This window comes from Prionailurus bengalensis, chromosome B2 (genome assembly GCF_016509475.1).
Source record: "Prionailurus bengalensis isolate Pbe53 chromosome B2, Fcat_Pben_1.1_paternal_pri, whole genome shotgun sequence".
Classification (NCBI taxonomy): Eukaryota; Metazoa; Chordata; class Mammalia; order Carnivora; family Felidae; genus Prionailurus; species Prionailurus bengalensis.
The window spans coordinates 106,541,240-106,554,089 of record NC_057349.1 but is presented as its reverse complement, the minus strand read 5'-3'; the positions used below and the strand labels follow the sequence as shown (position 1 = coordinate 106,554,089).

At 39.5% G+C, this 12,850-nt stretch overlaps 1 protein-coding gene across 1 annotated transcript in view; it reads right to left on the bottom strand.

The window, feature by feature from the left end:
* The window catches only part of SLC35F1 (solute carrier family 35 member F1), a 408,843-nt gene that overhangs the window by 142,146 nt on the left and 253,847 nt on the right, over positions 1 to 12,850 (bottom strand). The window lies entirely within an intron of this gene.

Here is a 12,850-nt window from a genome sequence, read left to right as displayed (position 1 = left end):
CAAAGTCTGATTGACCAGTGCACTTTAACTTAGAGCAAATTAAGCTTTAAAAGACCGTGTAGGGGCGCCTGGCTGGCGCAGTCGGTTAAGCGTCCGACTTCAGCCAGGTCACAATCTCGCGGTCCGTGAGTTCAAGCCCCGTGTCAGGCTCTGGGCTGATGGCTCAGAGCCTGGAGGCTGTTTCCGATTCTGTGTCTCCCTCTCTCTCTGCCCCTCCCCCGTTCATGCTCTGTCTCTCTCTGTCCCAAAAATAAATAAATGTTGAAAAAATAAATAAATAAAAATAAAAAAATAAAAGACAGTGTAGTGATGAAATTGTGACAGGTGTCAGTACAGCACAGGAGTGGTCATAGCAGTCCAGGCAAGAGGTGATGGATGGCTTGGCTTAGACATGCTAGAGCAAATGAGGATAGAAAGAGGCCATCGGTAAGGGTCTCACATAGTATCTGGTACACAGTGGGCTCAATAAATATTTGTGAAATTTAACTGAAGACAACTGTATCAGTCAATATATCCCACAACCAAATGTAACTTTAACTCCAGAGATGATGGGAGTTTTCTACATTATTTTGTTAGGTGTGTTTAAACTTTAATCATGGGAGCTGCATGGACACACAGGGAATACTCATGGCTGGAGATATGCTCCTTCAGGGGAGATACCCTTCTCTGGTTTTCAGGTCACACCGTGAACAAGTAGATTATATCAGGAATTGTGGCACATGATTAGTAGGAGGCAAAAACGATCTCTTCAAAAGAATCATAATAATTGCTGCATTTAGTTAGATATGTATCTGTGCTACTTTCTGCAAACAAATTGGGACTATTAGAAATTGTACCTACTGTGAGACTAGCTATGAAAGGCAACATTAATTTACTCCTCCAGAATACTATCAAATGGCGACCTACCCTGAATGAGATGTGATCTTAGTGGAACATGTTGTACAGTAAGAAAATGAGAAAATGGTCAAAAGCAAGAAGTTGACACTTTGGTTTCCTTTCTTGCTGCTCCACAGCTGTTAATGGTCCCAATGAGTGGTTGGCAGTCCTTCTCCTCAGTCAGGTACTGAAATAAAGCTTGTGAACTTTGATATTCTTTACTGTGCTACTGTTTTTCACTTTATAACATTAAATTATTAAAGTTTCTAACATTTTACGGGGGTTCTTGAAACTTGGGAAGAGCTTAAGTTCATACACCAGCAAGCATTGAGGTACATCCCCAAATGACCAGAAGGGTAAGGGGCTCCTTAAAGGTATTGCCAAAAAAATAAAGAAAAGGACTGTTTGCCATTACAGAAAGGGGTCACTTAAGCCAGGCAAATTGATGGAGACCAGCGAGCCATATATAGCTGCCTGTAAGAGGATAGGAGACCTTTGAGAGTCTTGGAAGTCACTAATAATCATGAAATTAGCCAACTGCCCTAGCTCAAAGAAGTTTAGCAGGCTAGAAGTCACCACAGCTAAGTCTAAATAAAGGACACGGATGATATCTGTGTCTTATTCTCCTGGGGCGACAATGTATGTGGGGGTGTGTACAAGGACTAGAGGAACAACTATGGCTCTTTTAATGCAAAGTCAGGATCCAAGAACACAGGCGTGAGCCTACACACCAACAGAATGCCACAACACAGCAATGTATTGACTGTAACTGCTTGTAATGAATTCTTCTGCTGTGAATAATTGGGAAGGGGGTACTGGCGGCTGATGGAGAAAACAGTCATGAAAATAGATGACAGAGGAGAAGTAAATTCCTTTACAATGAAGATTTGGTGGAGATGAAGGAAAGCGAGACCCTCAGATCTGGCCTCTTGCAATTACAGGGACTCTTTACTAGTCACTCTCCTCCTCTTGCCTATGAGCTTAGAAGGAATGGGAGAAGGGAGAGTTGGGCATCCTTCACATCTGGGAGTACAGTGCCTAACAGAACGAGGCCCTCCAAAAGCATTTGCTGAATAAATGAATGGAATAATAGATGAATGAATATGTGAGGGAAGAAATACGTGACTGAGGAAGATACATGAAATTACATTTAGATAAGAGACATATGAGCAAGATGTACTCAGTTCAGAGACTTCTAGAAAGTTCTGTATGAAATAAACATGGGCACAATAAAACTCAGTAGGCTGGGAAGCAGTTGCATCCTGGGCTTGTGCATATGGGGCTGACTCCTTTCGTTAAGAGACACTCTGAGTATAAGAGCACACTTTCCTGTTAGGTATTTAAATTACTCAACATATCCGATGCCAAAACAACAGAAACCGAGAGTTGAGATTTATTAAGTTCCCATATAGTAAATAACTTACAATTTTTAACAGTGCAGAGACTTCCACATTTATGTCACTTACATAAGATCTGCCCACACGTTTCTCTGTTAGAAAGAAGTTACCAAGTTCCTTAACTTTATTTTTAGAAGTTGAGTTCTTTGTTTGCTTCCGAATGATCTTAGTTTCTTTTAGCCTGACAAAAGTTTAAAATCAATAGCTTGCTTAAAGCTGTGCTATAATGGCCCTGAGTTTAACACAGCCCAGCTGGAAATTTCGACCTCAGTGAATGACATTCACTAAGCCAAAAGTTGAAATGTGCTTGTAGGTACAGAACCAGATGCTTTGAATTTGGTGAGACCCCAGTAGTCCATTGAGTTTGTCTGTGGCATGCTCTTCCTGCTGAAAGATGGGTGAGTGAGAGCTCCATGATCTTGACAGCATGGCTTTCCCCTCTTCTCAGCTAGAAGATGACATACTGGTGGCCATTTCACTGGCTATGTAGCCCCCAAAGCTTTGTGCTCTCTGGGGGCATTTTGCAGCTCTTTTTCATCTTGGATTATTTTTATTTTTCCTCTCCCCACCCTGATTTTATTTTTCAACTTTAAAATAGGACAAATGTTCTGACCCTGTCAAAAATGGAAGCAAGATTCCTTTTAATGAGCTCATCCGAGGACAATTCTTGTCTGTGTGGTAGTTTATTAGTAAGGCTAATCTCTGCTTATAGATTTCATACTATGGCTTCCACTGAAATATCCTTAAAAGGGACGTGCTGCTCTCTGCTCATTCCAGATAACTGATGGAGATTTGGGATTCTGATTATAAAATAATGATCCAGCTCTCCCTCTGGGAATGCAGCTTAAGAATCCCTACTATTGTAATGATAGGTCTTCTAAAGCACCTATGGCCACTGCCCAAGAATGGATTCCTTGCTGGAAATTATCTTGGACAGAAATGCCATCCCTTCATGGTTTTGGACAAACCACATTTCTCTGTCCTTAACTTCTCCAGCTGGCGTATGCCTTGGTCAGCAGGCCAAATAGGAATGTGATCTTCTCAGCTGCTTTGGCTCTGCTTTGCTTTCCATATGCGTATTCAGTTGGTTGCAATTCACAGATGCACTGTGTGTGTGTTGTGGAAGAAAAACATTCACGAAAAAAGGTAATCAAACTTAGTTTACAACATACTGATCTTAATTGGTGTCCTTGTGCTTCTGAGTCTTTTCTTGAGCAAAGGATAGTAACTTGGAATCAGAATTTGCAGGCATGGCTTAAAATGAATCTGGATCTTCTCTGTAACATCTAAATTTGTAGTGACAGTTTTATCTTAGTAAAGTGAATGGGAATGTTTTTCTTCCCTTTTGTGTATCAGTTATGATTATGGGAGAAGGAAAAAGCTGGGTGAAGAGAGGAAATGGGAGAAGAGAGAGGAAACATACATATCAACAAGAGGAAAAGAAAGGGTGGGAAATAATTTTGTGTTGAGATTTCATTGTTAAAATCAAAGCTCTAGAGCAAAGTACTCATTCATTTCTAGGGATAAGCATGGATCTAGGGAGTTGTTCTTTCAATTCTTCCTTTGGCAGCCCTCCCTTCCCCCTTTGTGACCTCTCATAGTTAGGGTGCAGTTATGCCAGAAAGTAGATAGGTGGTGCTAGGTCCCATTGGACAGATTCTGGATGCTCACTGTTGCCCTTGGCTTGACTTTCTCAGGCAAAAGACCCCCACTCTACACGCTGGGACAGGGGAACTTGGGCTAGTGCATTTCAGAATGAGTCGTGCGCCAATGTAATGATTCTATCAGTGAGTCCCCTTACTCACATTGGCCACCACAGTGGTGAGGAAACATCTGAAATATCTCTTGTTTTTGATCCTTCTATGAATCATACCAGTGCCTACTGTGACATCCAGTGACAAAAGAAGAACACAACCGCGGCAATATGGCTAATGAATTTCGGGGTCCTCGTGATGGAATTTATCCAAATTAAGGGTTACATGTGTAAAATCCAACTTGCTAAGGAGGAGAATCAATATTTATTAAGTCAATATAATGCCAATGATGGCAGATCATATGTATTCAATGCTTCTATAACCCTGATCCTGTGCTAGAAATTTTCCATACATCACCTCATTTAGTCCACAGGAAACCCGTCAGGTGGTTGCTCTTATTACCCTGACATATAAACTGAAGAAAAACAACACAGAAAAGTTATGGAAACTTACCAGGATGATGCAGTGACTCTTACATCTGGACTGAACTGAGAAACAGAAAAAGTCTAGACCCTAATTGTTTAAAATTATATTTTAATTTAGTGGACTTAAGTAGTAATTCCTAAATATGATTCTTACAGATGGGCATTTTCTTAGACATGACTAATTAGTTCAAGGTAAAAGAAAGTAATATGCTACTTTATAGAACGAAGTGTGAAATGGTAAAACAAAATGGTCAGACACATAAATTTTGATCATCTTTTCTTTTATCTTCAAGTCATTTCCTTTATGTTTCTCCTCCTATAAGTCACTGAAGGGGCACAGTCACTCCAACTTGCAGTCAGAACCCACCATTTGCAAACACCACATTTAAATTTGGTGAGTTACATGATCTTCTTTCTGGTCTTCCAAAATCTCAGAAATGGAAGCCAGTGAAACCAGATACTCAAAAAATGCACAGAGAATTCTGATCTAAAGTAACCACACTGCAAATCTAATCCTGCGAAGGAAAAAAAAAAAGAAAAGGTTTGCTTCATTTTTCCGCCTCACAAATCTCATGTAGCAGACTGCAGTAGGGTCTGCAAGATGGCTAACTGCTGAGTCTTTGATTTAATGAAAACTTAGGGAAAGCAATTCAACTCACTGCAGGGACTGCTTTGTTCTTCCATTATGATTCTTTTTTAATGAGAAAGATGATTGTAAGGATAAACTCTATTCCTCTGAATTCTTACACTAATTACATACAAAGCACTATTTTGGCAGAAGGGGACTTATCTCCTTCAGGCAATACAGTTATCATCTTGTAACCACCCTTCAGTCTCCCACATGAACACTGGAGCTTCGTGCCAGGAATGAATGTTGCTCTATGCCAGCTCTCAGCATGGATAGGTGACTGCTTAAAGATTTCCAGAATTAACAGTCAACGTGGACTCCAGATAAGACAGAGAGACAATCCCTCCCTCCAAGCTTATGGGCTGTTTGGAATGAAAGAATCAGAAGCGCATCCCTTAAGCGAAGTATTTGGCATGGGGAATGAGGGAGGGTTTGATGTATAGAGTGTGTGTGTGCATGCGTGTACATTTATAAGATGATCCATTAAGAGGAGGAGCAGTGTTGCACATTCATGTCATTTTCCTTTCATCTAAAAGTCATTTAAGTGATACTGAAAGTTCTGTGCAAGGTCTCACTCTATTTGAGATTCATCCACTTGAGCACAAACAGGACATGCTCTGTTGGGTACTCTTAACTTTGATTAAGACTGTGGAAGACTTGATTTGGTGCAGATTCACCCTGTCAGCGCTGCATATGTATGCAGTGTGTGTATTTTTGCGTTGTTTAGTGGGTTATGAGCTTGATAAATAACAGTTTATGTCACATGAGCAAGGTCCTTGGAGCAGGGTTTGTTTTTTTTTCCCTCTTTTGGAAACGATACTCATTCTTATAGTCCAAAAGCATGCCCTATGAAGTGAGAAGTTTTAATGCTGACCTCCTAATATCCACAAGTGATTGAAGGAATAGCTACTATAGTTTCCCTATTGGAAACTCTGGGCCTAACGAGACATTATTTTATCATGGTAACCATGGAGGGATAGTGAAGAGTCAATTAATTCTTTTTCATTCATTTTGTTTGGCCTTCGGTCAGGTGTATTAAAGTATAATTTACCTGTGGTAAAATCCATTTAAGTGTATAGCTTGAAGGGTTTTAACAAATGTATATAGTCCTGTAATCTCTACAACAATCAACATCTACAGAACATTTCCATTACCCGGAAAGTTCCCTTGTGCCCCTTTGCAGTCAGTCTCCCCTCCCACTCTGAGGCTTTGGCAACCACATATCTATTTCCTCACTTTATAGTTTTGCCTTTTCCAGAACATCACATTATTACCCAGTATTTAATTACACAGTACCAGAGTTTTCATGTCTGCCTTCCTGAAATTATCATAATGCTTTTAAGGTTAATCCATATCATTGCATGTGTCGGTAGCTTATTCCTTGTCATGGCCGAGTGGTACTCCATTGTATGAATTTACCACAATTTGTTTATCCTTTCACAAGCTGGTGAGCATTTGGGTTGTTTACAGTTTTTGGCCATTATGAGCAAAGCTGCAATGGACATTTGTATATAGTTCTCTGTGTGCACATCATGTTCTTATTTCTCTTGGGACAGTGTGATTGACGGGTCATATTTAAGTGTATATTTAACCTCATAAGAAACTGCCAAGCCATTTTGCAAAGTGGTGGTATCATTATGCATTCCCAGCAGCAGTCTATGAGAGTTTCAGTTGCTCTTCCTAGAACCAGATTCTAGCTTTCTGTTGTGATTTTCTCTAATAATTTCCCAGCATGGTTTGTGTATATTCCTTTCTTCTTCCCTCCCTCCCCTGTTCCCACCTTTTCTTTTCTCTTCCCCAACAACATAATCATAATTCCCATCTACCAAAGATTCATCTGAGCACCTCAGTTCCTAAAGTACAACCTTTTTATACTATGGGGACTAGAACACTCCAATCATACTTAAGTAAAAATAAATGCAACCTGATAAGGAATAGGAATGGAGGTCTGCCAGGTAATTTCCCACACGGGAGAATTTTTAAGAGGCTCCAATGAATATTACCTCACCAGTCGTAGGTAAGTGACGGTAGTATTTGCCCCCACAACTTCCAAGGGAGTAATAATTCAGTATTTACACTTGCCAAGTGTTTTCTTATACTGCCAACCCACTCCTTCTCCTCATTGACCCAAAGTCCAACCCAAAGTCCTTCTCAGTGATACAGTAAAGGTTATCCAGAGAATTGGAAACTGAGCTATGTGTGAGCATAACTTGAGCTTTGGCTCTGAGGAAAATCCTGGATCCTGCTTTAACTTTTTTCACTGCTCTGGCCCATGTTGTTGACCTCCTATGGTGTGGGTCAAAGAACATTCCAATAAAGGCAAGGGGCAAAGATTCACAGAGGCACAGCAGTATTAACAGAATTAGGGAAATGAGATCCACAGGGTGCTCTAGATCTGATAGACTGTGAAATGCCAGATACTTATTTCCAAGACATCATTGTGGCTCTGTGAGAAGTCTATATTATTTTGTATGAAGTCCTACGTTTCCTCTAATTACAGAGATATTTTTAATCTTGCAACATTGGTAATTAAGAATTTAGCCTATGTAATTGTATGTAAGAAGTGCAGTGTTTCCGAAAAGAACAAATATGAAGGCTGTCTGGTGTGGGAAGAGGTAACAATTACTTACTGATTAATGTTTCCCCAGCCACCACCAAAAGGAGAAATGCTTTTTTTGGCACAAATTCCGAGAAGCATCTTCATTTAAAATGCTGAGGGCTATAGGACTGGACCATTGGGCCATGAATTGCATCTAGCTGTTATGTGTAGACAAAGCTGTCATTTTTATGTATTTCTTTCATCTCTCTTACATTACTTGAGTGCCCTGGGTAGGAAAAAGGAGATGGTGGGTAGGACGGGCAGGGAGAGAGCAAGTGCTTGAAAGACCTGAACAGAGTTCATTTTTCAGCCTCCCCACTTAAAAGTGAAATTTGAACTAGGATTTCTATCTTCTGGAATTTAATGTTCAAAATGGGTATATTTTTCATAAAAAGTATGGCATGTGTTTACTTTTCAGTATTCTTTCTTTAGAAAAAGTCAAAGGGATTACACATGGTGATGTTTTGATGAGTGCTCTGTTAGTACTATTAAAGACCTGTCTCTTTTTCACACTAACATAAAAAAAATATATCAATGATTCAATAGATACTTTAATGTCTATGTTCCAAGAATTTTCTGAAGAGCGAAATACATGCACAACCCATCATATTGCTTTTAGCTGGAAGCTTGTCTTTTATTCAAAATTGGAAGAGCTTATAAAAATATCTTTCAATGAAAAAGCCCAATTTATAAAATGAGTCACCAGGAATATATCTAATGATGATCTATGGTGGCCACATTTCTTTTCTTTCCAAGGTCTGTATATGAAATGAAGCAGATACTTCTCTTTCTATTTGTGCTTTCATTACTGATATCCATTTTTTTTTCATCACCATGCCTTAGGGAGGAAAACATGGATTGAAAGTGTTTTCTCCCCCCTTAAGCGTCCTGCCTTGGCCCCACAATTCTTTCCTACCCCATCACAGAGTAAACTGTGAATGAAAAAATAAAGAGGAATTAGAGAGATAGGAACTGAGGAAAATTGGCAGAAGAAGAAAAGAAGGAAATTATTGGCTGTTTAAAAACTGTTGTTCACATTCACTCAGAAGTTAAAAATTGCCAAAAGAGAAACCATAGGTATCTATTATTTAAGAGCTGCTGAAAGTACTTCTGGGAAGCAGCAGGATTCTTAAGATAATTGGTAAGAGAACTTTATGGGTAGAAAGTCTAATAACATATTTTTTTTCCTTGATATCCTATCTTCACCTTTGTTTTTAAAAGCCTGTCACATTTCTCACTTCTACAACATAAATGTGAGAATGGCTGGGCTTTAGTTAGACCCCATCCTGTTCTTCTTTCTTCTTGTTCATAGTCTTTGCTTTTTGTGTTTCTCTGCTTCCTGATTTCAGCTAGCATTGCATGGAATTTTAAGAAAAAAAGTAGACATGAGGAAGAGTCTTCTTTTGAGAATTTCCCAGGCAGTCTACGGCCATACCACCCTGAACGCGCCCGATCTCGTCTGATCTCGGAAGCTAAGCAGGGTCGGTCCTGGTTAGTACTTGGATGGAAGAATTTCCCAGGAAAATCCATCAGTTTCTGGGAGGTTCACTATACTTTCCTAGTTATATTACTGTGAGATAATAGAAAATATATATTGGTCTCTGCCCTCAGTTCCTGGCACAGAGCTCCAAAAACCCTTGTGATTTCCTAATAAGAGTACTTAGGAGCATCTTTTGTTCTAATATTTGGTCTTTGACCTTGGTTCCTGACACAGAGTTCCCAAATCCCTTGGGATTTCCAGGATGATAGCCATAACTTTTGTTCTAATGAGGTTACTCTTGCTCGGTTCCAGGATAGGGACTGGTTACCACAAAGTCCAAGCCATGATTAGAAGTTTGGATTTTTCAGCCCCATCTCTCCATTCTCCAGAGAGTGAGAGGGGCTGGAAATGGAGTTAATGATCAATCATGCCTACATAATGATCTCCATAAAAATGTCTAACGTAGAGGATTCAGAGAGCTTCAGGGTTGATGAATAAATACATGGTGATATGGAAAGAGTGGCCTATGCAGACAGGCATGAGTTGTACTTTGTGCAACTCATCTATTTCATCTGGATGTTCATGTATATCATTCATCATATTCTTTTATAATATACTGATAAACAGTAATGAACTGTTTTCCTGAGTCCTGTGAACCACTCTACTAAATTAATCAAACTCAAGAAGGAAGCTGTAGGAACCTCTGATTTACAGTCCATTAGTCAGAAGCAGAGGCTACAACCCAGACTTGCAATTAGCATCTGAAGTGAGAGGGGCAGTCATGTGAGGCCAAGCTCTTAACTTATGGGATTTGACACTATCTCCAGGTAGACAGTGTCAGAACCTGGGCTGACTGTAGGACACCCAGCTGATGTCACAGAATTGCTTGGTATGAAAAACACCAGGCATTCAGTCACAAAAGTGTGTTAAGTGTGGTGATAGTGTGAGGGTAAAGGGAAGACACAGGAAGAGAACTGAGTTTTTCTTTACAATTCATGATGCCCAACTAGGTACACACAGCATGAGTTTGGATTTCAGGCATCACTTCAATGAGGACATTTCAATTGCCTGAATAACTTCTCTAAAGTGGTTACTCTTAACCACTTTATTTATTTTAGCTAATTTTTATTATATATATAAATATAAATAAATATTATATATATTTATTATAGCTAAATTCTCAAACTTGCTGCTGCGTCAATGCAACTACTTGTTTGAAGTACATTTTTTTTCTATAAAGTGGTATTACTGAAGCTCTTTGCTATGAACAGCAAAAACTTTTTGAATTTTGGAACATCTGTAATAACAACCTAGTACCAATCAAGGAAAGGGTCAGACATAAAACTTGTTCAACAAGACAAAGTTTTTAAGGACGGAATCACACTTTTTTGGGAACCAATTTAATAATCAGGGACAAGTTCAAAACTCCAGCCTGAACCAGAGTTATGTTGGAATTTGTACTGGAACCTGTTGCTTCAGAGTCTTTGGTCACTGGTTCAGTGAGCATCTGATAAAGAGAACTCAGTTTAACTTTGAAGTCAAATTTCCACAAGGCTTTTGCCATAATACCAACCTGAAGGCTCTTGAAGGGCTTCTTGCATTTATCACATTGTAATCACATGAGACGATCATAACTTTTTAGAAGTTGTATGGTTAAAATGATAAGGAAATATTTGTTTAAAAATACATTCCCGATGGGGTGCATGGGTAGCTCAGTCGGCTGAATGTCCGACTTCAGCTCAGGTCATGATCTCACGGTTCATGAGTTCCAGCCCTGGGCTTGCTGCTGTCAGCCTATCAGCACAGAACCCACTTCAGATCCTCTCTCTGCTTCTCGCTCTGCCCCTCCCAAGCTTATGTTGTGTCTCAAAAAATAAATAAATAAATAAATAAATAAATAATTATATATATATACACACACACACATATATATATACACATACATATATATATATATATACATTTATACATATATATATATATATATATATACACACACACACACATATATACATTCCCGAGACTAACTTCTTGCAGTTTTGTGGCCTAAGGTGTGTCAAATTAAATGGTGGCCCAGTCAGGTTAGGTGACGTCTGTGCTGGGAGAATTGGAAAGACAGTAATTTTGCTCAGTCCTAATCTGCACCCTTCTGGGAGGAGCGGTCAGAGAGCACCAGGAAAGGAAAAGAAATTGTGGTTGTGAGAGCAGCTCCCTTGCACACACCAGACTTTCCATCCTTTCCCCCTCTTCGCTCTGTTGTTCATTCCCTCTCAAATCTTGAGGTGCACAAGGAAAGAGATCATTATGTCTCTAGAACATAGAATGGAATCAGCCTATACAAAATTAATGTAATTACTATGTTGGTTTCCAGATGTTAGCTTAATGCCAGCCTATTAAAACTTCTAAAGATGAAGATTAAAACAAACATCATGAGTAAACACCCAAATAAAGCCATGTCAGTGAATCTAGTGATAATCTGAGGCAATGGCAGAAATCTCTGGATAGGGTATCTGAGACATTGCTTCTGGACATCACTGACTGGGATAAACAAAATTCCCTCAGGCTCTCTTCAGTCTTCTCTCCAAAGAGCCTCCGAATTCCTTGTCCTAGTCCTCGGCCTCTTGCCAGTTGTGTCTCTCCCCACCTCACCCCCACTCCCCACCACCATCTACCCTCCCCACCCAAAACTGAGACCACATTTTCTTGACTTCGCTGTTGTGCCTCGCTAGACCTTGCACCAGTGCTATTTTCTTATTCAGGGTTTTGAATTTCAAGCAAAAATCCTCCATTTGTTCAAAAGTATCTTTTCTTCCTCCGGCCTCCCCTAGACCCCACATGGGGTTCAGGGAGTCCAGGGAGGCACATGACCTGGCCTAGCATGAGCCTTACAGCTCCTAGTTCTACAGCCTGGAGCAAGTTCTGGACACAGAGGCACCGTTTCCTAATTTACAAAATTTTGGATAATAATACCTATTTCTTTGGATTGAAGAAATAAAGGAGATAATAAAGGAGATACATAGTGTTTGGCACATTATGGAGTCTTGATAGAAGGTACTGTTATAAACTTTAGGTCTTTTGCTCCATTTAGTTTTCTACGCTTTCCTGTTTGTACCTATGACAGTGAAATTTTCTCTCTGTTTCTTAGATTGGCTTGATTTACTTTTTTCCTCACCACTTCCCTATGATTTTTGTGGGTTTTCTTGTTTGCATTTGTAGTGTTCAAACTGTTAGCCTCCATATATCACCCTGAGGAAATATAAGTCAGACTCAATGTCTATAGCTTCTGTAGCCTGAGGTTTTAGTTGAAATATTATTTTTTTTAAAAAAAATTTTAATGTTTATTTATTCTTGAGAGAGAGAGAGACAAGGACAGAGTGTGAATGGGGGAGGGGGAGAGTGAGACAGGGAGACACAGAATCTGAAGCAGGCTCCAGGCTCCGAGCTGTCAGCACAGAGCCTGACGTGGGGTTCAAACTCACGAACTGTGAGATCACGACCTGAGCCGAAGTCAGATGCTTATTCTCAGATTAATGTCTACTGATATTAAATTAAAAAACAAACAAACACCGATAATGCAATTTTTTGATAAGTTTCAAACGAATTCCAATACTTTAAACAACTCCAAAGTTAAACTGGAATTCAGTCCCAACTGAATAAAATCTAGAATTGGCCACATAGTTATAATTAAGCA